Consider the following 23554-nt stretch of genomic DNA (forward strand, 5'->3'; position numbering starts at 1 on the left):
TTTCCTAAAGTTATAATTGAAGGAGATATACTTGGGTCTCTTACAATTCCTACACAATTTATAAAAAACAGTACCTTCAAAAAGTATTTGTTGTCCCAGTGGTTAAATTGCTGCTTGGAATTTCTGTGTCTCTGTATCTGAGTGCCTGATTCCAGTCCCAGCTACTCTGCTTCTGATGCGGTTTCCTGCCAATGAGTACCCTAGCAGGCAGCACTCCGCCGCAAAATGGGACAACCTTAACAGTTGTGAAAATCTGGGGAGTGAATCACTGAGTAGAAAATTTCTCTCCCTCTTTCTCGTTTTCAAACTAAAATTGAAATAAGTGAAAATCTAAGCAAATGATATCTTCAATATGCTAAAATATTAAGTTATTGAAATGATCAATATGCTGTTACTGACTGCAGTTCTCCAGTTACCTTAAGTTTGTTCAAATCAAAATCCAAAAATGGCCCACGTAATACAATTGACGTCTGTTAAGGACCATTTTATTTATTTATTTGAACATCAGAGTTAGAGAAGTGGGTGGGGGCAGGGGTATAGAGATATTTTCCTTCCACTGGTTCACTCCCCAGGTAGCCAAAGCTGAGCCAATCTGAAGCCAGAAGCCAGGAGCTTTTTCTGGGTCTCCCACGTGGGTATGAGGGCCCAAGGACTTGGACCATCCTCTGCTCCTTTCCCAGGCATATTAGCAGGGAGCTGGTTTGGAAGTAGAGCAGCCACTCTACTGGCTGGCTCAGAAGTAGGGTATATTCCAACTGGTGCCTGGTAACAGCTTAACCCCCTGCAACACAATGTCTCCAGTCCCTATGAAGTGCCTTTTACTCACTAAGGCCTTTATCTCTTATCTCCTGCTCTCCATTTTTGTTATTAAAATCTGCCAGAGTTTCCCAGTTTGAATTTTGGTAAAAAAGTGTTTCAATGGTGTTATTTAACATGTTCTTTTTATCCCTCCCTTTAAGAAAACTGGAAGTTAAAAATAGTGTCTTAAGTAAATTTGAATTTGAATATTTCTTAGTTGTCTTGGTATGTCTGTCAGCAGACCTATTACATCCTGTTGTTTCTCTTGATATTACTAGCCCATGATTATCGGTGTCTAGAGCTATTATTGTATGAGAAAGTTGCAAAATTCTGAGAGCATTCTGAAGTATGTCTGCAAAGAGAAATCCCAACTCATCAATATTCGATCACCCTTTTTTCATATAGTGAAACCACAATATGTGTTTGATTCTTTTCCTTAAAGTGAACTGATTTCAATATTGTGAGATTGCTCCCAAGTAGCCTCTGAAGATGGCAAGACTTTGTTTTAATATAATAATTTGTAGATTTAAATATAATTTGTGGGGCCCAGGGGCGTGGCCTAGCAGCTCAACTCCTCACCTTGAGCGCCAGGATCCCATGTGAGTGCCGGTTCTAATCCCAGCAACTCCACTTCCCATCCAGCTTCCTACTTGTGCCTGGGAAAGCAGTCGAGGACAGCCCAAGGCTTTGGGACCCTGCACCTGTGTGGGAGACCCGGAAGAGGTTCCAGGTTCCCTGCTTCAGATCGACACAGCACCGACCTTTGCGCTCACTTGGGGAGTGAATCATTGGATGGAGGATCTTCCTCTGTCTCTTCACCTCTCTGTATATCTGACTTTGTGATAAAAATAAATAAATCTTTAAAAAAAATAAATATAATTTGTGTTCATTAGTGTACCTCAATTATCTTCAGCCATTACTTTTATTGATGCTGAAGTTGTCCCATTTTAGGTGTTGAAGTTTGTTTAAGTTGGCCTATTGTCTAATGACACAGCATCACAAATCTTTGAGACGTTCTTTGCTTTCTAGTATAAGATGGTCTTGGGTTATCTTGTTCATTTCCTACTGCAGACATCAAATCACCATTTCTGCTATTGAGTCATATTGGGTCATAGTTTCTAAGAGAAAACTACGGGTTTTCGGAGATCAGTGTGTAGAAATCTATGTGTAGAAATAAAAACAGACACAGCTGGCCTTCTGTTTCTGTAAGCTGTGGATTCAGAGTCAACAGCTGCAGAAAGAAAATATTTGGAACAAAAGTTGGATATGTACTGAACATGTACAGATTTTTAAATCTCATCATTAACCTCTAAATACAGGAGAACAACTATTTGCAGATCATTCACTTTCCATTATTATATTTAATATATAATTTTATATTATATTACATATTACATATTATATAATATATAATTATAATATTATAATCTTATAATTAATCTAAAGGTGATTTAAAGTATATAAGAAGCTGTACGTAGGTTATACGTACATGCCATATCATTTTTTTTAAAATATAGGAGTTGTAAGCATCCTGGAGTTTGGTATCTGCAGGGATCAATCCTCTGTGGAAATTGGGTGGCCATCGTTGTTAGTATATATACACACAGATATACATAAATGTAGACATAGATCTGGCTATAAATACACAAAGATACTTGAAAAGCTCATGTAAAGCTGATAAATTAGTTATTAATGACTAATTATAGTATGTTCCACATTCTCCTTCTCTTTTGTGGGAGGCCTAAAGGGTACAGGTTCACGTCCTGATACAAAAAAGAATTGAAGGATGAGATACAGGTAAAGTTTAGCAGAGGAATAATATTTATTACCAAAGAAAAAGCACATACGCAAGAAGCAATGTGGGCACACTGTAGAGTGAACTGTGGAGATTTCCAGGAATTTGGTGACTTTCAGCTTTCTGACACTTTAGGAAGTCTCAGAAGTGTCATCATGACTAGATAAAGGGCATGTGACACACACACACACACACATACACACAAACACATTGTGGAATACAACTCAGCTATAAAAAAGGATGCTACTGCAAGTCATGCCCAGTGAAATAAAACAGTCCCTCAAAAGAAAAATATTCCATTTTCCTGATCTGTGGCAACTAATTCACAGTGCCTAAAAACATCCTCTATGGAAGTGAGATGAACGTTTTCAGATTTGATTATTGCTTACTGCCTTTGTCTCTTAAGGACCAGTAGGTTTTTTCCCCCCTACTTGTTAACTGCTGAATGCTTGACCTAATGGAATGCTAAGTCTGTGCCTACGAATTAAATGGAAAGTAGGCTGTAATAAAGCATTAAATTAATTAATTAAAAAGTTACAGCAGCAAGAAGGAGAGTGTGTGGAGAATGTGAGTAGGAGGGATGGGGAGTATCACTATGCTCCTAAAACTTCGTTGTAAAATTTGTTCAATCTGTACGAATAGAATGAATATTAAGTGTAATGTTATGTACATAATGGGATTAGGAGAATCAACTATGGTTATTTTGTTATAATAATAATATGGTAGGCTATATGTCATTGCAAGTATGTGACCAGCAGCCATGCTGGATTTTTTTTCTTCCAGTACTAGTTTTAGGCCATGGGTTTGCCCAGCATAGGAGTTGTTTTAGAAACAACCATTCAGGGGAAGGTGTAGTAACATATTTACTCCAATCCTTTTTCTTTCTTTCTCTCTAAAATGCCTTATTTTATTTGAAAGGCAGACTGACAAAGAGAGAGGCTGGGACAGAAAAACAGATGTATCCACTGGTAACTCTCCGAATGGCCACAATAGGTGGGTTGGACCCAGCCAAAGTCAGGATCCAGGAACTCTATCCAAGTCTTCATGTGCATGGCAGGGACCCAAGTATTGTGCTTTCTCTTGCTGCTTCCCCAGGCATTTTAGCAAGGAACTGATTGAAAATCAGAGCAGCTACGTTTCCAACCAGAGCTCTAATATAGGATTCTGATACTGCAAGCAGCATCTTAACATGCCCAGAACACCACCTCCCAGCTGTTTGTCATTCCTAACTGTTTCCCTACCTATAACGCCTTCCCATCATAGACACATTATAGCATACTTTGTACACTTTTTCATATCTTTCTTTCTCTACTTAAAAACATATCCTCCCAAGATGGTTAATCTACTAAGTAAGTTCTGTCCTGAGGTCCGTGGAGAAGTCACTCCGCTTTGGAGACCAGGAGATGTGATGCAAAGCTCTTCTCCCAGAGGACATCAGACACCTTTGAATCCTGACACATTTCCTACCCATGCTTCCTGTGCTGGCCTCCTTCTGTCATTTCTCAGCCCCAGAGCATGTGGCCTACCCACTCACCTGAAGAAACTATTAGAACAAGAGAAATAACAGAGACTGGAGTTACATAAGGATAGAGTAAGAGGCATCACATTTCATCTTAGACAGTGGGCAGATCGAGGAAATGTGTCAGCCAACAAACAAGATAGAGAGGAGTGTGTTACATGATGTGGTAGGAGTGGCTGGCCTGACATCCTTCTTCTGGGAAGATGATGACTATCACTGTGTCATGATCTTCAAAAAGGAGTTACACTCCCAAAATGAAGTCAGAAACTCCTATTGCCACGAAGAATGGGATCCCCAGAAAGCCGAGGAAAAACAGAAACTGAAGGAGCTGGCTCAGCAAGGAGGAAAAGACAGGTTGGAGGGGAATTGCGGTGGTGAGAACTGCCAGTGGCTACAAGGACAAATACAGCCACATCATTGGCAGGGGGCAGCTAAGGCTGCAGCCCACATCCAATAAGAGGGGCACATGCTCCATTGAAGAGGCCGTGGATGACATCTGAAGCAAAAAAACATCTGCGGTAGAACAGGGAACAGTTGCCACCTAACTTGTAAGCACCCCACTCTACTCCCCTTGCAGAGAGACAGAGAAGGACAGATTGGTAATAGAACTCATCCTAGAGGCCCACCTGTGAACCCACCTCCTTACAGCTGCCACTGGGGCTGGGGGAAGCAGGTGTCTAATTTGTCGGTGTTGGACCTTGCATCTGTCTGTGGTATGTGTGTTCGTGTGAAAGAGAACATGAAGGCACAGGTGGATGTTCAATCTCTGTTCTCCCTAGAATTTTCTGCTCCACAGGGCTGCAACTGCTTATATTTAGTAAACACTGTATGATCCTGTATCCTCAAAGAAACATAGATTCTAGAGATCACTTTACAGTGCTATATGAAGTTATTCCTTATTCCTTTTTCTCAGCACTTTCAATGGGTGTATTCTTCGAAAAAGTCATCGTTAAGCTCAATCAAACCTGTATTGTTTTTTATATTTGTCTTTTTCCAGTCTTTATGTCTTATGCATATCATTTCATACTTCCTTTGTGTATCTTTGTGACATAGTCTTAAAAATAAGCCGTCGTGCTGGGTCCTTGATGAGAAGAGCATGCTTTCATTCAGTGATTCTTTCCAAATGTTCACAGCAGCCAAGATGCGCTCAGGCCAAAGCCGTGAACTGAGATCTCCATGCAGGTGGATTGCAGGGGCCTAAGCTACTTGAAATATCATCTAGTTGAGACATCAGGTACATTCAGGAGAAAGTTGAGTGGCAGGTTGAATAACCAAGTCTCATACCGGATACAGGTGTGCCAAGTGTTGCAGGTGCTGAAAAAATTCACCAGCAGTGAAAGAGAGAGAGAGAGAGAGAGAGAGAGAGAGAGAGAGAGAGAGAGAGAGAGAGACTTATTTATTAAATTAAATGCACTGTAAGGGTTAGGGTAGTCAAGAACAGCTGGTGGGTCGCCGCCTGCTGCTGTGTGCTGCAAGGAAGCAGCCTGGCATGGAGGGCGCCTAGAGGCTGGCAGCTGATGCTACACATGGTTAGGTAGCAGTGAGTGAGCAGGACACATAGAAACCTGCTGCAATATGGATTATAATCCGGAAATGCATGTTTTCAAAAGAATTACTACATTTTTTATTTGAAAGGCAGAGTGACACAGAGAGACAGAGAGACAGAGAGGGAGATCTTCCATCCACTGGTTTACTTCCCAAATAACCATAACATCAAGAGTTGGGTTGATGTGAAGTCAGGAGCCTGGGGTTTTTTCTGGGTCTCCCATGTGGGTGCAGGGGCCCAAAGACTTGAGCCACATTTCACTACTTTCCAAGGCCATAAGCAAGGAGCTGAGTCAGAAGTGGTGCAGTTGAGACATTAACCAGCGTCCATACGGCATAGTGGTGCTGCAGGCAGAAGTTTAACCCAGTACGCCAAGCTACCAGTCCCAGGAACTATCTATCTGAGGCAGATTGCTACTGGCTAGGGGCTTTTCTATCATTAGTGGTTTCCTTATTGTTGGGGATTTTGACTGGAGACTTCCTTATTTCTAGGAGCCCAGGTGACCTGCACACCAAGCAGCAGCTTAACCCACTGTTCCACAACACCTACTGTCATCCACAAAGGTTTTGAAGTACTCTTATATAGACGTAGTTTTGTTACGTCTTGCAAAATGTTTCTCCACGACAGTTGCATCATTTTATATCCTGATCAGCAATGTTTGAGAACGCCTGTTTTTCTTACTACTTCATCAACAGTCTGTTGCCTAATGTTTGGAATTTTCCTAGCTTGATATGAAGTTGTATTTCAAAGTGTCTTTCATTTGTATTGCTTTTATCCTTGTATTTTGAGTGAGACAGAGTATCTTTTCATACATAAGACTAACTTCTATTTCCTTTCATTGGAACTCTCCTCATTTTGCTTGTGCGTTTTCTTTAATATTGACTTTTCCTTTGGTGTTTTAGAAGTTCTCCCTTCCCCCAATATTTGAAAAATTTTTCAAGCATATAGTGAAGTTAAATGTTTACAGTAAATCTAATTTACCCACCTAACACTGAGGTCCTACTATTAACATGTTACTATAGTTTGTCATGTGTCCACCCAAGGTATTCATCTCTTTCCCCATTCAGGAATTCACCTTGGAATTTTTGTTTAGATGTATTCCAAAGGAAGTTACTGCTACTACTGCGCTTCCTCCTGAGAGTTAATTTTTTTTTTCCCAGTTTGTCTTTTTGTTTTCCATTTCATTTGTTGTTTCTCTTTTTTTTGTCAAACATAATTCCTTGCTTTGGTTGGTTAAAAGTGGTCAGTTTCCCCCTAAATGCTACTGGATTTAAGAGGATACAGTTGAAAAAAAATTTTCCCACTCATAGGCTACGGAAGAATCCATCCACCATTTCTTTTAGTTTCTATGCAAACTTCACAGTTCTCTAATAAAAAAAAAAATCAAGCCTGGTGTTTATCTCTTTGAACACGGACAGCATAGTTGATTTACAGTCTGCATTTTGATAAGTACAGTATTTGACAAACTTATTGTGTGGCTCTATCTCTGGGTATTGTTTCTGCATATACTTCTTTTTTTTCTTTTTTGCCCACATTATTATTATTATTATCATATTATCTTTTTATGATACAGTTCCACAGACCGTGGGATTTCCTCTACCTCCTCCCCTAATCCCGCCCCTCTGCCACTTAGTTCTCCCATATCATTAAAACAGCATAGTTCCTCGTGAACAGAAGTCCATCACTGTGCGCATCGACAATGGCAGAGAGTCCAGCATCCTATCGTCAAGATACATCTAACAGTTTCACTGGAGCCCATCCTCAATCCGGAAGTAGAGATGCAAAATGCACCATATCCTCACATCTGGACATTTCAGTCTCCACTACACAGTCAATATAAATTCTCCCAAATGAAAGCCACAAAACAAAACCAAAAACAGGAAGAAAAACAGAAATTTGCAATGCCATGAAGTTAAACAACATGTCACTGGATATGATAGTCTCCATTACACAGTTACTATACATTCCCTTAAATGAAAAGCCGCAAAACAAAATCAACAGCAGGAAGAAAAAAATAGAAACTTACAATGCCATGAAGTTAAATAACGTGCTACTGAATGACTAATGTGTCGCTGAAGAAATGAAAAAGGAGATCAAAAACCTACTTGAAGAAAATGATGCTACTTTATGACCTATGAGTTGTTAAATAATTTAATGAGAAAAAATTGTTTTGAAGAAATGAAACTAAAAACAAAAACATCAAAACCCATGATATAGTTTCATGGTGATCCTTGTTGGTGGGATATTATCTCCTGTAGGCAACACATAGATGGGTTTTGTGTTTTTTAAAATTTATTTTTATTGAAAAGGCAGATACACAGATAGGAGAGACAAAGAGGAAGATCTCCAGTCCAATGGTTCACTCCCCAAGCTGCCCCAATGGCTGGAGCTGAGTCAATCCGAAGCCAGGAGCCAGGAGCCTCCTCCAGGTGGGTGCAGGGTCCCAAGGCGTTGGGCCATCCTGGACTGCTTTCCCAGGCCACAAGCAGGGAGCTGGATGGGAAGCAGGGCCGCCAGGATTAGAACCGGCACCCATATGAGATCCCGGCAGGTTCAAGGCTTTAGCCGCTAGACTATCGCGCTGGGCCCAGGTTTCGTGTTTTTAATCCAGCCTACTAATCTATGACGTTTGATTGATGAGCTTAAACCATTTATATTCAGGGTTAATATGAATAGGTGGTAATTTGTTCCTGTCATTTAGCAATGGGTTGTTCATTGATTTAGTGTTCTGTTGTTATTTTACTGGGATGTTCCTATTTGCCTTGGGTTTTGGTGGGTGCTATTCCTTTTCTCTGTCAAGAGAACATCTTTAAGAATTGTTTGTAGGGCAGGTTTGGAAGAGGCATATTCTTTTAACTTTCTTTATTGTGGAAGAATTTTATTTCATTTTCAAAAACAAAAGAAAGCTTTGCTGGGTACGTTATCCTGGACTGACAACTTTTTGCTTTTAGAATCTGGGATATGTCGCTTCATTCTCTTCTGGCCTGTAGAATTTCCAGTGAGAGGTCTCCTGTGAATTTAATTAGCATTCCTTTATATGTCAATTGCCCAGCTGAGTCATGACCAAGGTGATCTTCAACAACCACAAAAAGCTATGGTTCCTCAAGTTCCATCAGTCCCACAGTGATGATATGCAACAGGAGCAAATCCTCAGGGAGACCTTCCGTTTGGCATTTAAGGAGAGATGAGAATGTTTATAATTTCCATGAAGAAATATTATTAATTGGAGGATCTGACAATAAACTGATCTATACATTAGTCAATGCTGCCTTTTGTCTTCTCTATAAGTTCTTCTGAAAGCGAATTTGGCATTTTAGATGTATTTCAAGTGTTCATGGAAGCATGTGACAAATGCTTTGAAAATGTGAACTGGACATCATTTCCCCCATAGACAAATTTCACAATATCCTTGGAGAAATGGGAAATGGTGCTGGGTGGAATGGTGTTAGAGACCAATACCACTGTTATATAAATTAATGCATCAAACAAACTAGGAACCTAAGGCTAGCTTAGTAGGATTCTCAGCCAGAGCCATATCGGTCGTCAAGCATATGAATCTTCCTGAGATCTCAAGAAATATTAATATTCTGGGTGGGACACAAAGATTAGTCACTCCTCACCATGGTGTTGAGAATTTTCCTGCACACCCCCCCCCAAAAAAAAAATGTTCTGCACCTTAAATGTCGACAAATGTCTTGTTAGAGTTACAAGCCAGTCTAGATTATCCCAAAATCTGCCAAGATCAACAAAATTATACTTCAACACAACAAATGGCTAAATACTAAAATGAAATAGACACGAGACAGCTGAATGCTACCCTATAGCCATTTTAAGGTGTATAGCAGCCGGTCCGGTCCTGTATATAAACTAAAATTCAGATGTCAATGAGCTAATCATAGGTTGTGGTTAAAACTTGTTTTTTTTTTTTTTTTTTTTTTTTTAACATACTGGTTACTCAAAACCATGTCAATTCCATAATATTGCAAATTGCTGTTGATGTTATATTGGGACTCTTAATTGACTGGGATGATATTCTACCAGCTCTAACTTCGGACCAGAAATGGTCTCCCCAAGAAACTGTTCAACCCATCTGGACAATAAGTAGCTGGACTCTGTGCTTGGTATATGTTTGCAAGGAAAGAATCTTGATTGAATTTGAACTGTAATATTGCATCAAGGTGGAGGAATCCACCAGGGGGGAGGGGAGGGGGAGGGGTGGGGGGATTCCCAGAGCCTATGAAACTGTCACATAATGCAAAATAATTAATAAATATATATATAAAAGAAATATTAATATTAGTTACCTCGATATAAAAATGCCAAACCTCCCCTCATCCATTTTAAAAAGGAAAATGCCACTCCCAGGTAAAATCCAGAGGGAAAAACCATCTAAATTTGCCAAGCAGTTGTTAACTAGAAATATAGGAAGAGAATTTTGAGTATCACTCTTGGATTTAAATCAAAGCACTGTTTAGAATTGGTGCAAAAGCAGGCTGGAAGTTCTTTGTTCCTTTTCTTGCTCAGTGATTTTAAAGAAATTGAGTAAATGCAGTGTGATTTTCTGGTTTTTTTTTTTTTAAGATTTATTTCTTTTTATTGGAAAGGCAAATATACAAAGAGAAGTAGAGACACAGAGGAGGAGTTTCCATCTGCTGCTTCCCTCCCCAAATGGCTGCACTGACCAGAGCTGAGCTGAGCTGATCCAAAGCCAAGAGGCAGGAGCTTCTTCTGGGTCTCCCACGCGGGTGCAGGGTCCCAAGGCTTTGGGCAGTCCTCAACTGCTTTCCTAGGCCACAAGCAGGGAGCTGGATGGGAAGTGGAGCAGCTGGGACATGCAAGGTGAGGAGATAGCCACTGAGCCATTGCGCCATGCCCCTTCTTTTTCTTCTTCTTTTCTCTTCCTTCCTTTCCTTTCCTTCCTTCCTTCCTTCCTTCCTTCCTTCCTTCCTTCCTTCCTTCCTTCCTTCCTTCCTTCCTTAATATTAGATAAGACAGAATTACAGGAAAGGAGAGACAGACAGAAAGATCTTGTTTCTGTATTTGTATTCTTACTGTATCGGCGGTTGTTTTTCCCAGCCCTGTTTTGTACACTCCCTCCATGACGTGCACAATATGTGTCAATTATCTGTTTACTATATAAGTGGATCTGTTTCTGAGCCCTACAATTTACTCCATTGATCAGCTTGTTCGTCTTTGTCCTTGCTCATTGTGCTGTTCTGATTGCTGTGTTTTTAGAAGTCTTTATATCAGAAACGTCTTAGTTATTCTTGGCTCTGTGTGCCTGTTTTCTTTCATATAATGGAAGGCTCAACTTGCCAAGTTCCACAAGAATTCTTTTGAGGTTATTATTGTTTTTGCTAAATCTCAAATCTCATTATTTCCCCTTATATCTCAGCTAATTTCCCTTGGTATAAATTACTTCCATAATTTTTAAAAGATTTATTTGCTATTTGAAAATCAGTCTTCCAGAAGACAAGACAGAAACCTTTCATCCACTGGTTCACTCAGATATACCCAATGGCCACGGTTGTGCTAGGCTGAAGCCTGGCTCCAGGAGCTTCTATCTGGTTTCCCACATCAATAGTGGTGGCAAAAGCACCTGGGCCATCTTCCATTGCTTTTCCTGGAACATTAGTATGAAGCTCGGTCCAAATGGAACTGCTGGGACTCAACCCACCACTAATAAATGATTTTGGCACTGCAGGCTGAGGTTTAACCTGGAATGTCAAGAAGCTGGCCCCATGCCCAGCATATTTTTAATTGCTTGTGACATAGAAGTATATAACTAGAGTGGCTATACACTGATGCATATGAACGAAGGAGAGAATTGAGATTTTTGTGACATTGCCTTCCTATAATGAAATATGCTGTATTTCTCTTTTTGGAAAATTCATTCATTTTTATTGGAAAGGCAAATTTACAGAGACAGACAGAGGGAAAGATCTTCCATCAGCTGCTTCACTTCCCAAGTGGCTGCGGGATTGGAGCTCAGCCTATCTGAAGCCAGGAGCCAGGAGCTTCTTCTGGATCTCCCACATGGGTGCAGAGTCCCAAGGCATTGGGCTGTCCTCGACCACTTTCCCAGGGCACAAGCAGGGAGCTGGACGGGAAGTGGAGCAGCTGGGACATGAACTTTTGCCCACATGGGACTCTGGTGCTTGCAAGGGAAGGATTAGCCAATTGAACCATTGCACTGGGTCCTGAATATGATGTTTTTCCACATATTTTGGTAGCTTTTACGTGTTTGTCAGAAAGATTCAGATTTTGCATTTTAATCTGTCTCTCTTTTTCCTAATGCAAATTGAACCTTTGACAACTCTATGAATGATTTCTGAATGGATATTATGATACAGTGAGTTAAGCCTCTGCTGTGGAGGCTCACTTCCTGCATCAGAGTAACTGCTTTGAAGTCCAGCTACTCTGTGCTTGTGATTCAGCCTTCTGATAGTGCACCTGCAAGGTAGCGTATAATGCCTAACATACATAGGTCCCTACTACTCACAGCTCCCGGTTTTTACCTTGCCTAGCCTGGGTTGTTGTGGGCATTTGAGAAATGAATCAGTGAATGGAAGATTTTTCTCTGCTGCACTGACTCTCAAAGGAAATAAACACATCTTTCCTTTAAAAAAATAGGTTTTAGTTATTGCTTGTTAGGTTGTGAAAAAATGCCATTTGATTTGAGCTTAAAATCAAACTTCTTACAAAATTCACCTTGTATTTCTTTTAACTAGCCTGCAGAGTCTTTGGGGGTTTCGGTACAACCAAATCATCTGCAATGAAATGATAGGTTTTTTTTCCCTTATTTTCTGGGAAACTGGGTTGGAAAAGGAGTAGCTTGGCCTCCAATTGGCACAGTGACATGGGATGTGGCTGTCCCAAGGGGCATTACAGTGCTCACCCTAGTCACTAGCTCATTTAAATTGTGATAAATAAAATCATTTCAGTTTCATAAAATGAAGAACCAGGAGATTGTGTGTAAAAATGAAATGATATTTTCCTCTAAAGTTTGGAAGGTCTTTGCCATAAAGAGATGAATCATTTTTGTGCTTTCTTTGTGTGAGGATTTTCAACTTGTGTTTCCTTTTTTCTTCTAGATAGTTATAGAACAGATCATGCTTTCTATTTTTATTATTTTTTTCTTGACTGCCTTTAGGACATTGCTGAAAGATGTTGAATTTCACAGGAATTTTCATGCTAAAGGGTTGTTAATTTCCTTTCTCATCCATATGATTATTTCTTCCTGTCCTTTTTTTTTTTCCATTTTGTTAGAAACTTGTAAACTTTGTTTATTCGACAAATTTTGGATTTGTGTTTCACTCTTTGGCTCTTTGTTTGCTAAGATTCATTTCTTCTTTTTTTAAAAAAAAAAGATTTATTTTATTTTTATAACAAAGTCACATATACAGAGAGGAGGAGAGACAGACAGAAAGATCTTCTATCAGCTGATTCACTCCCCAAGTGGCCATGACAGCTGGAGCCGATCCAAAACCAGGAGCCAGGAACTTCTTCCGGGTCTCCCACACAGGTGCAGAGTCCCAAGTCCTTGGGGGCGTCCACGACTGCTTTCCCAGGCCACAAGCAGGGAGCTGGATGGGAAGCAGGGCTGCTAGGAATAGAACCGGTGCCCATATGGAATGCCGGCGTGTATGAGGCGAGGACTTGAGCTGCTAGGCTGCCGCACCGAGCTCCGATTCATTTCTTTTTCATTTTTACTTATTTATTCGAGAGTCAGAGAGCCAGAAATATACAGTGCTCTTATCCCCTCTGTGCAAAGATGGGACGTAGGAACTCCTGTGTGGTTTGCAGGAGCTCAGTTACCTGAGTCATTACCGCTTCTGCCTGTGATCTACACTAGCTCCAGGTTCTAGCACCCAGGTGAGACACTCCAGACAAGCTCCTGCCTCCTGGCTTCAGATCTGCTCAGCTCTGGCCTTTGCAGCCATTTGAGGAGTGAATTGGTGGATTGATAATCTGTCTCTCTGTCTGTCTGTCTCTTTCCCTCTCTATAACTCTTTCAAGGGAAAGAATAATTCTTTAAAAAAATACACCTTTACGCTCTAAAATCGCTTTCCTTTATATTTTGTTATTTGACTTAAATCATAAATGCCCTTCCATTTGCAATCAGGGACATACTATTCTGAATATTTGGCTAACTCTTGCTGCTGAAAGGCAAAAGAATTAAAAATTATGAAGAATTGTGTGCTTTAGTCTTGGTGTGGTGTCACTTTAAGAGAAAAGAACTTCTCTAGGTTTGGTTGCCAGAAGTCTTCTTCAGGACTTCTCTCTTCTCACCCCCAGGGCCAGAAACCTGTTGGAAAAAAAAAATCCCAGGTACTTTATTTTTCTTGGGTTTTCGCTGTAGCAATTCTGTTCAAAAGTCTACTGTAATGTGAGCAAAAGTGACCACATTATAAAATGTTATGTGAATGCCACAGCTGTCTAATCACATTTGTTTAATGATTAGCTTCAAGTCAGATGTCAAATGAGCTAGCATGGAAGATAGAAAGTATAACTGTTGCCAACATGACGAATGGAAACTTTCACTGGTGTTATTCATCAAAATCATTTTTGTATGAGGATTGTCGTGTCTCAACCAGTTGTTTGCAAACAAAGCTCTATGTCAACACTGCGGATGGCATACCTGGTTTGGCGGACCCCTTCCATCAGAATCGCCTCTGGTATTTGCTACTATTCAAATTTCCCAAGAAACTTCCCGAAGTCCCCACCCCCATTTTATGATCCTCTGTTACTTTCAGGCCTTCTTCCCAAATCTTTGGCCTAGCGTTGGTGGTGCAGTGGTGAGCAGAGCTTCCAAAATCTCTGGTTTCATCCCATGCCTCAATTCATCTCACATCCTTCTACCCGCCTTTCTAGCTAAGGGAATCCACATTTTCAATGTGGATGTCACTTGGCGGTTCTTAAGTAAATCAGAGTTCCAGAGTCATCACTAAAATGTTGTAATTTGGGCTCCACTCCTGAGCAGGAGCCTCTAGGAAGTGTTAGAAAATTTCTGGTTCCCTGTAGATCATGCTGTCTCCCATCATACTGTAAAATGCAATAGCACTTCAGTAGCTGCGCTGGATGGTGGATATTATTATCTACGTGAGTGGTTAAAAAAAAAAAAAAGCAATGTAGCCATGCCTTCATTACACTTGGAAAGCTTCCTCAAAACCTACAGGGTTGTGGCGCAGTGTGATAAGCCGCTATTTGGGACACCTGCTTCTCAGTATCTGGGGTATAAAGTCGTGCCTCTACTTCTGATTCAGCTTCCTGTTAATGTATTCTTGGAGGCAGTAGAGGATGACTCAAGTATATGAATCGCAGCCTTCCACATGGGAGACCTGGATGGAATTCCTTGATCCTGGCTTCAGCCTGGCCCTGGCCATGCCATAGCAGGCATTTGGGGAGTGAACTAGCTGACAGAAGTGTTTCCTCTCTTCCTCCCTCACTCCCTTTCAAAAAAAAAAATCACATCTTTGAAAAAAGATAATTAAGAACAATTTCTTAGAATATAAACGGACAAAAAAATACAAATGGTCCCTGTGTGGATGTTCTGAACTGTGGCTAACTGAGAATGAACATGGACACGGAAAACAGTCACGGGGAGGGGGGTGGGAATCCGCAGGTCTCTACCAGTAGAAAACTCTGATATGGCCTTGCTGATGCGACAGCATGATGAAAATGGTGATTCCTGTGAACGAGGAACGTTGATGACTATTTCATCAATTCAATTAAAATAGACTATATTTTCAAAGCTATACATTGGAGGCACTTTCTCATCAAGAAACACAGTAAGGGGAGACTTGAAGGGAGAGCGTAAGTGGAAAGTCAGATATATGGACAATTATGGAGGAGGAATTTTGTTTCCTTCAAGCATTTGCCACTTCTAGTTGCTCAAAGTTTCATAATCTTGGCTTTGGTTAAGGAAAGAAACAAGACCCAATCCATTCAAAGTTGAAAATGAGCCAGAGTCAAGACTGGGGCTGTGAATGGAGCCAACGGTAGTAAAAGATTTGGGCCAGGCTAGAACTAAGGACAAGGCTGGTCTTGTAGAGCCGAGAGGCAGTTCTGCACTTTGTTTTATGCCGCATGTAGTGTAAGTTTGGAAATTCTGGAAGGTTGAGCCCACATAGCCTGGGAGCCAGTTCTGTCAGCTCTTCAGAGAAGTTCATCACAAAGCCTTTGTTAAAACTCAGCCTGGGATAATTTTCTATCATCTGCTGCAGCTAGCAACAAATGACCCTGAACTATTTTTTCCATTTTACAGTTCCAAGTACATCTAGTCACATATGTAGGAGGGAGCAGAGATGAGAATTTGATGGGAAAGCCTGGAAGGTCTTAGAACATAATGGCAAACATGGCTTCAGGTTCAGCGCGGCATTTCAGTCTCTTTACTTCACTGAATCTCTGGGTGACCCTGGCCAAGCAGCTGGATTTGCTGAGTTTCAGCTGCCTCATCTGTAAAAGAGGGCGAAGACAGAAACTGCCTCACTGAGTTGTCAGGCAAGGCAAATGGAGCCACTTCAGTGAAGCACCTGGGGTGTGAAGTCACTGCCCCATGTGTGCCCTCCCTCCCCTCTCCCCTCTGCCTTCTCGCCAGTCTGTCGTGTTATTACCAATAGCAAGCCAGGTAACTTGTACATCTTCTTTAACAGTTCTTGAAGAAAGGATTGTAGTATTCTAGGACAAAGAGCTCTAGGATCCTTTACAGGTAACACAGGAGTTACCTTATAGGTATATAGGGACCAGCATGATGGCTCAATTGGCTAATTCTCCCCCTGCATGCTCTGCCGTCCAATACAGGCACCAGTTGGTGTACAGGCTGCTCCACTTCCCATCCAGCTCCCTGCTTGTGGCCTGGGAAAGCAGTGGAGGACAGCGCAATGCCTTGGGACTCTGTACCCATGTGGGAGACCCAGAAGAAGCTCCTGGCTTCAGATCAGCTCAGCTCCAACCCCGCAGCCACTTGGGAAATGGAGCAGCTGATGGAAGATCTTTCATTCTGTCTCGTTGTCTCTGTAAATTTGCCTTTCCAATAAAAATAAATAAATCATTAAACAATTATATTTTTAGTGTACGTGTTCTTAAACATTTACAGGTTCACATTCCTAACATGAGCATCCAAAGTCTCAAAACTCCCAACTCAGAAATGCTTCTGAAATCCCAAGCATATCAGATAAGGGATATTTTACTGGTAGTAAATTCTTGAAGCCTAAAACATGTCATTCCAAAATTACCTTTTCTTTCCAGCCACACAGACTGGTTTTACAAAAGCTGCTTACATTTTTTTCCATATGTGGAAAAGAGCAAATGATACATAAGCCCCGTTAGGGAATCTTAACAATTATTCACAGTCTCCGATGGAAGAGATGAAGCAGAACCTGGCAGAGGAAGGTAATAATGGATATTTACTTGGCTATCTTAGGCGCAATGTCTTTTCTAAAAATTCTGTATCACTTGGGTACTGTCTAATTCTTTACACCTGTGAAAGCAATTTGAAATCTATGGAAGGCTGATTCTGGTCTTTTTGACTTTGCCTCATTAGCTCAAAGGGATATTTTCTGGTTCTGGCAAGAGGAGTAGCCAACAGATATAGCAAGCTAATTGTCAAGAGTTGAGCTGGATGACTCAACCCAGTTGGATGACCCAAAGTGAAGAGCATCATAACTTCGCAGCTATTCAGGGACTGACTGTGGGATTTCACGTGTTTGTTCTAAACTTCAAATGGTGACATGATGAGCATTCTGAAAGTTGAGAGAGTGAATTAACCAGAGCACAAGCCAGAGTAGAATTTCTATTTGATTCAAAGAGTAACTTCCTGTGAACAGAAGCCTGCTTTTAATTTTCCTATGATGATCATGACTAGAGGTCAATTTGTGTTGTTACATAAATGGGAATGGTTTTCTAGGAATGTCTCACTGAAGAGTATTACTCCTTTCTGCACCTGTTATTACCTATCAGAATAAGACCAATAAAGAGATACTGTTGTCAGCCAGCTTTTATTGAGGAGTTATTATGTATCCAGCCCATCTATATACGTCATCTGTAATTAATCCTTAGAAAAATGTGTGGAGCTGTCATTCTAAGTGAGAAGAGTTTAGATGACTTTCTGAAGGTCACAGAACTTCTAAGGGGTGGAGTTAAATTTGACTTCAGATCTACATTATGTATATTGCTCCAAGCTCACTATTCCATCTGTAGGTAGAATCACAGCTGAAATATAATGATGGCTTAGGACTGTGGGGTGGTGGTACCCTGACATGCAATAAAAACATGGAAGATGGGATTTTACTACTTCAACATTTAACTAGGAAAAATTGCAGGCATAATGAAATGTAAATATCTGTATATGTTTCTCCATCTAATTAGCTTTTTTATACATGTATTTATACATCTTATTTTCTATGCATAATAGTAACAGTTTCATCTGTGTTAACAGTTTTCTTAAGACATAAAATTTGGAAGAAAATGACATAGAGTGCAATGCAAACATCTTGTATGTCCACTAAACTTTAACAAACACTTCCATTTCTGTGGTACAAACACCTGTCGTAATGTAGAACCTTACTGTTATCCCAGATTGTTTAAAACGGGATTCCTTTTGCTTCTTCATACAATGGGAAACCTGCTCACATGTGCATGTATGTACTGACCATCATACTGTCACCTAGTACTGTCATGACCTCATCTATCGAGTGGAGTTTTCAAGCCTGATTGGCTGCAAGAGACTGGGTGGTTATTGAAACTCTCTGAGTTGAGTGTTTCTCACATATGAAGTGAGGGTCGTGATGCCACAGAGCTGTCTTTACGTTGGCATATGCCCTGCAGCTATGTTTTCATCTGGTTAGTTATAAGAAGAAAGGTGATAGCCTGCGTTGCTCATAAGCCACAACAATCCACTTATGATTTTAGGAATTGGGAAGTCCAGGATCAATGTATTGGCATATTCAGTGTCTGGCAACAGCCTACTTTCTGGTTCGTAGGCTGTCATCTTTTTCTATTTTCATGTGCTGGAAGGGCCAAAGGAGTTCTGTTGGGACTCCTTTATGAGGGTGCTAAATCCATTCATGAAGGCTCAAATTCATGACCTAGTAACCTCCCAAATGCCCTACTTTCTAGTATTATCACCTTGGGTTTTTAATATATGAATTGGGGGTGCTAATATTCATAGAAAAGCACATGGAGACTTAAAAAGGGCCATGACAGCATGAGGTTGCTGAATGACAACCAGTTTCCAAATCTTGAATTTCCCTTAGTGCTATTAACCCTAAAAAATGATTTACCTAAGAACTCACCTCGGATTTCCCCCTTTCTCTTCCTTTCTCAGGCTCTCAAAAGGAAGCAAAACTCTGAAAAGTCAGGAGTCTTTACTATGGTGCTTCGACTCAGGATGTAAACTCCTCATAGATAAACAAATTGACAATTCCAAACATTGATGTCCATGCATTTTCAGTAACTTGAGGCTTTGGAATGTATCCTTTCCTCATCAATAACACTGAAAAATAAATATCCAGGCCATGGCACCCTGCAGCACTCCGCCAGGATGCAGGTGCCATGGCCAGTGCAGATGCACTGGTGACAAGTTGGGGGTGGTGGCAGCAGCAGAAGCAGAATGAACTGCCAGGCAGCACTGAGTTCCATTCCAACCTGTGGTCATGGCCCTCCACAACCCACAGCATATGTTTGGAGATTTTAGTCCTGATGAATTCAATCAGCTCTATGGAACTCCTCCAGCTTCAGTAGAGCTTCCTCCCTTTGGTGATAGAGTGCTGTGTGGCGCCCTGGCTAAGGATGGACAAGATTATCAGAAAATTGACTTTGATGTCAGTGAAATAATTAAGCCCTGTGGCACTTTGCTGAGAACCTGCAGCTACAGTATCGTGAGCTCAGGGCTCCTACGGAAACAGTCATCACCACCATCTTTGAAGTAACTGTAGTATGTACCACTTCATTGTATGCTCTCTGTTTGAGACTGCCCAGGACACTGTCGTTTTCCAAAGTGTCTGCCTCCAGGTGAGGACTGTGATCCAGAGCCAGGGCAGGGCCTGGGCACAGGCAGTCAGCAGTGGTGTAGCTGATCTCTTTGTGGTGTTAGGGCTCTTGCTGGAAGCTGGACAACTGAGAATGAATTTGAGGCGCCCTGCTCAATGGCCACACCAACTCTTTGCTCTCAGACAGCGTGAGAACAGAGGATGCAGCTTTTGTGGGCGAGATGCTCCTACGGATCACACCCAGGACTTGTCACAGCCCTCAGAACTCACAGACTTTGTTGGTGACACTGTGCTGGGTAGCCCTTTTCCTGGGGTTCTAGACAGGGATGCCAGGCCTGCAGGGCAGCCCAGTGGAGGCCAGGGGACTGAATGTGAAAGTCTTACCCCCCTGTAGAGGCTGGCAAAGACAGCTTTGGAAGGACAGAGGTGGGTCAACCCTACATTGTTAGCAATGCTACTGAAAATGTAGATACTTGAGTCCTTCTGCGAGGGCCCAGCTGCCCACCGGGTGGAGACACCCGCTGGGGGATGGCGGTGGGGGGACATGCACTTATATGCAACCACAACCGAAAGCTCTTGTCGCTCTGCCTACTGCAACGTGTGTGTGGCACTGCTGCCAGCCAGCCCGCCACTCCTGGGCCAGTCTTTCTCATGGTTCTAAGCCCTCTCCCTCCTCACCTGTGACCTACGTGGAAGGCAAGTATTCCACACTTGCCGCTTAGCCCCGGGTCTCTGCAAAGCAGGTTCAAGTCTAAGAAGGGCTTGTTCCAGTGTCAGAGGATCCTGCAGCCATACAAATTGCAGAGTTCTTAGAGACTGTAAGCATGATCCATAAACCAGTGTCTTGCGACCTTGTGCAATGATCACTAAAGGAAACTGGTGCTACTTGAAAGGTATGCTGCGCAGCCTGGTCGCTTGCCCCCCCACCACCAATGTACCACCTAATGAAATTCATTCCCCTGTACTGGAAGGTGCAAAGGCCCTGCAGAGGCACCCCCAAGATAGACAGTTTCATTTGGCTAATAAACAAGTTTACTAACATTCCAATACTCCAACAGCCCTGGCAAGGACTTGGGGAGAAAATTATGGGGGATATCCACTCCAGAGCCACCTTCAAGCCCATACAGATGCTTCACCATTCTCAAGTTTGGTTTTTTCTGGAAAGGGCTGGCAGGAGGATGCCGAGGAGTACCTGGGCTTTATCCTAAATGGGCTGCACGAGCAGATGCCGAGCCTGAAGAAGCTGCTGGTGGCACACAGCGAGAAACTGGCCATTCCCAATATGCCCAGAAGTCGTCCCAGGAACTAAGAGCAGGAAGACGAAGGCAAAGGGAGTGATGGGGAGAAGGAGCAAGTGGGCCCAGGACCAAGACATCCCTCATCCATCAGACTCATTTTGTGCAGACCTCCATCACAGGCATCTTTGGTGGACACATCAGGTCTGTGGTCTACCAGCAGAGTTCAAAAGAGTCTGCCACTTTGCAGCCATTTGTCATGCTGCAGCTGGATATACAGTCTGGCAAGAAATGCATGGTCCAGAATGCACTGGAAAGCTTGGAGGCAAGAGAATCTGTCCAAGGTCATACCACAAAAACACCAACAAGAGGTCGAGATAAGTTGGAGGGCAGCTGTGGAAAAGCTCCCTCCTGTTATTGTGCTGCACCTGAAGCAATCTGTATGAGAAGCCAGACAGATGCCAGAAGCTGATCAAAAATATTGAGTATCCTGCGGACTTGAAGATTAATAAAGAACTGCTTTCTCCATGGATTAAAAATAAGAATTCTTTAAAAAATTTTATTCATATAACCAAGGTAAAGGGAACATTGAGGGAGAAGCCCCACCCAGTCTCCCACCCATCCCAGGTCCCCGATGTGGGGCATGCTCTGAGATCCTTGCTCAAGTGGTTTTGATAGTTCAACAGTTCTGAATTGCTGCCACTCTCACCACTCCAAGCACGATGAGGTTGTTGAAGAATCCACTGATTGACATAGTCCATCATAGAGTCTCCATTTGTCCAGTATTTCGCTACCAACATAGAGCTGAGGTGGTGGATTGACTTGTTCTGTCTTCCATCTTTTCTTGGTTAGGGTTCTGAGTCTGCCATTTCGATTGGGGAGATCCCCAAAGAAACTTTGAGGTGTTCCCAGTAAAAATAAGAATTTTAAATGCCACAGAACCTATAGGTTATTTGCAGTGGTCCACCATCACGACAACATTACAGGAAGTCATTACATTGCTGACATTTTCCAGACCAGGATCAACGGCTAGCTACACATCCGGGTAGGTATCTAAAATTTAGTACTGGGTGGTGAAGCCAGCCACCAAGCACACAGCCTACCTCTTGTACTGCTGCCACATGGACCAGCTCTAGCTCTGGGTTTGCTGTGTGTGTGCAATGCTCACTTCGTAGAACACCAGTTGTTACCAACTGCTTGCCTCACTTTAGTGGCTATTTAAAGAAAACTCCTGCTCCCTTTGACAAAAATGGGCTGGAAAGTGGAGGAGACGTCTTTGGGTTTTGCATAACATAGTTTAAGTTGACTTCTGACTTTTGAATCAGAATCATTTGATCCAAACTGCTTGGTTTAAGAATATGAACACCCGGGCCTGGCGGCGTGGCCTAGTGGCTAAAGTCCTCGCCTTGAATGCCCCGGGATCCCATATGGGCGCCGGTTCTAATCCCGGCAGCTCCACTTCCCATCCAGCTCCCTGCTTGTGGCCTGGGAAAGCAGTTGAGGACGGCCCAATGCATTGGGACCCTGCACCCGTGTGGGAGACCCGGAAGAGGTTCCAGGTTCCCTGCTTCGGATCGGTGCGCACCGACCCGTTGCGGCTCACCTGGGGAGTGAATCATCAGACAGAAGATCTTCCTCTCTGTCTCTCCTCCTCTGTGTATATCTGGCTGTAATAAAATGAATACATCTTTTTAAAAAAAAAAGAATATCAACACCCACATTTATGAAATAATGCCAATTCCTGAAGTAAGAAGGGGTACTCGCGTTGGACCCTGGTCTCATTGCTTAGAGAGTTGTTGTACCAGTAGCAACACTTGCAAATTTGTTAAAATGAACTTTATCTTTCTTTAACAAATAAATTTTTTAATCCACCACACTTTCCTCCCTCACCCTTTGGTTTTTGATAAATAATACAAATGAGCCAGTTGTCAGAGGAGAAATAGTTCTGCCTTCAAAAGAAAAAACATAAAAAAGAATTGCTAGTTACCAACAGGAAAAGTACATTTTTACAATTGTGTGACAAGAAGCCATTACCATATACATTGCATATCCCTTGTCTTGTCTAGGGTTCAGTACTTAGTCTGTGTAGATGGGTGATTGTAATTCTATTGCATTAAAAGATTTCCAGTGGCAAAATAATAATAATAATAGTAATAATAATGGAAACATCCAACAGTTTTTGTTTAATAAGTGTAATCGTAATGTATATTGTCCACATTGTTACTGATTGTGTTTGCATAATTGCAATAACTCAATCTAGCTTTTTTAATACTTGGAGATTTTATGGTCACAAGGATATAAAAAGAATCTGATTTCTCTTTATGGGCACATTTTTGCTGCAGAGAAATTTGATATGGTGATCAATAGAACAGTGTAAAAGGACAGAATTGTGTGGGGAGAATATAATAGCTATTTAGTTCACAGAGGAAAAAAGGAACAAGATAAAGTTTTTGAGGTTTAAAGAAGAATTTACACTTTATTTTGATTTGAATATTTATGGTAAGTACCAAATTCAGTATCTTTAAAAGAGTTATATATAATACTTTTATATAAAAAATTAGCATTGTAGTATGCTAGAAATCAAACTTGACAAAAAAAGAAAGAAAATAAAAACCACACAACTTTTTCCAACTATTTAAGCATGATTAAAAATTTTAGATATCAACCTAA

The 23554-nt window shown here is 41.6% G+C and overlaps 3 pseudogenes; all 3 read left to right on the forward strand.

Moving 5' to 3' along the window:
• The first annotated feature begins 3926 nt into the window (after window positions 1-3926).
• On the forward strand, window positions 3927-4657 carry LOC118760574 (sperm-associated antigen 7-like; annotated as a pseudogene).
• Window positions 4658-8717: 4060 nt separating this feature from the next.
• LOC101523799 (AP-3 complex subunit sigma-1-like) lies at window positions 8718-10097 on the forward strand (annotated as a pseudogene).
• A 10106-nt stretch (window positions 10098-20203) lies between these two features.
• LOC101523556 (ubiquitin carboxyl-terminal hydrolase 10-like) lies at window positions 20204-21917 on the forward strand (annotated as a pseudogene).
• The last annotated feature ends 1637 nt before the right edge of the window (window positions 21918-23554 follow it).

This window comes from Ochotona princeps, chromosome X, assembly GCF_030435755.1.
Source record: "Ochotona princeps isolate mOchPri1 chromosome X, mOchPri1.hap1, whole genome shotgun sequence".
Taxonomy (NCBI): domain Eukaryota; kingdom Metazoa; phylum Chordata; class Mammalia; order Lagomorpha; family Ochotonidae; genus Ochotona; species Ochotona princeps.